The sequence below is a fragment of the Pteropus alecto genome, unplaced genomic scaffold, assembly GCF_000325575.1.
Source record: "Pteropus alecto unplaced genomic scaffold, ASM32557v1 scaffold106, whole genome shotgun sequence".
NCBI classification, from domain to species: Eukaryota; Metazoa; Chordata; class Mammalia; order Chiroptera; family Pteropodidae; genus Pteropus; species Pteropus alecto.
Genome location: NW_006442103.1, coordinates 10,836,143 through 10,838,049, shown reverse-complemented (window position 1 = coordinate 10,838,049; position 1,907 = coordinate 10,836,143).

The following is a 1,907-nucleotide window of genomic DNA, read 5'->3' as shown; positions in this document are numbered from 1 at the left end:
CCAAAACACCACCCTGAAAAGTCTCAGGGCATCAATATTTCATGCTGCCGGAGCTGTCTTTGTTTTTATGCAAATTGCTCAGGCTGCCAGATGGGCAAGGGCTGGCGGCATCATCCATCGCCAGGCTGTTCCCTCCTCGCAGCCCTGCCGGCTGCCAGGGCCCCGCAGGCTGGCCTCAGCTCTGGCCAGTCCTCTCAGTCTTCACAGCGGGCCACAGCCCTGTCTTGAATGCTGGGGGACACAGAGGAAGCCAGGGGCTAGGTCGCTGTGCTGGGGGACTCAGAGATGCAAGAACCTCGTGATGAGATGATAGGCAGCTTGTCACTTTAGTACAGGGCCGTGTAGCTTTTATTTTCACCCGCGAAGAACCTGTGAGACAGGGAGAGCAGCGCTTATTATCCCCAGCTTGTGGATGAAGAATGGAGGCTCGGGAAGGCTAAAGGGATTGTCCAAATTCACCCAGCAAGCTGGTAGCAGAGCTGCTCCAGGGTGCCCTCCTGTCGTCCAGTCACACCTCCAATGCGACACCACTGTGAGCCGCGATCCGGAAGAGCTGCTCTTCCTGTCTTGGCCTGCCCGTTCCCTTGGCCTGCATGGTTCCCATTTCTATAGCCTTCGTCCCACAACGATCCGGAAGAGCTGCTCTTCCTGTCTTGGCCTGCTCGTGATCTGCATGGTTCCCATTTCTATAGCCTTCGTCCCCACAGCTGAGCCACCTGACCCTACTGGCAGCCTCAGCCAGGTCACAACTAACGCTTGCCCGGTTCCCAGGGCCTGGGCCCATGTTCCGGAACTTAGCCAGTGGCCACTTCCTCCGACTTAGGGCTCTGCCTTGCTGTTGCCAGTTCTCAGCCCCTCAGGACTGGAAATGAGAGCTACCCCAATGCTGACCTATGCCAGGATTCCGTGGGGACTCTGGGCTGTGTCCTGTGGGGACACCTAGCAGCCTGTGCCCAGCCTCCAACACTGACTTCTTAGCTGGAGTTGCACACCCTGGGGGCTCCTCAGCATGACATCCTTCCTTAAACTACTGCCAACCCATCCCGCTCCATTTGGTGGGTTTAGTCCCACCAGCCTGCCCCTTCGGCCCCAGTGTCTCTGACCATGCAGGGACAAGGCCCCAGTCATAGCATTCAGTCCTGTCTGGTCCATCCCAGACCTCCAGGCTTCCAGAGCAGTAACAGTAATCTGACGATGCGAGTGACACTCAATGCAAGACCCTCCAAGCAAGTGCAGCCCTAGATCCCAGGGCGGACCCTGCAAGGATTGGTCAGCACCTTGTGACGTCACTAGGCGGAGCCAGCTCAGCCAAAGGCTGCTGGAGAACAGTCCTGCCCAAAGGAATCTGGAGACCTGCCTGTAACTGACTGGGGGAGCTTGGGCAAGTCACAGCCCTCTGCGTCTGTATAACTCGGAAGTTAGGATCAGTGATGTTCAAGGCCCCTTCTGAGACTCGGCATCTGTGAACCAGTGGTCACGATTCCTAATCGCTCTCTTCCCTTTCATACCTCTCCCCTAGGACAGGGCCAGAATGAGAGGCAGCGAATGGCTACAGTCAGCGTTGTACTGGCCAGTGACCTTCGCCCAAGCCCAGGAGTATCGTGCAGAATCTGGACGCCACCTGGCAGTGCGGCTGGAGAGGGGCTTCTTGCCCCGCAGGGGCTGCAGCAGACGGCTCCTGACACCTCCCCATTGCAGAATTCCAAGTCCCAGTTTCTGTGCCTCACAGAGGCAGGAGCAGGGTCCCACAGGCCACGTCCTGTGACTGCTCGGTGCCACCTCCTCCTCGTATCACAATGGTCTAACAAGGGAAGTAGCAAACCTCCCTTTAAAGCTGAGACACAGAAAGGTGTAGAAACGCCCCCAGGCCGCACCACTAGAATGGGAGCCCAGGGCTGTCTGAGTCC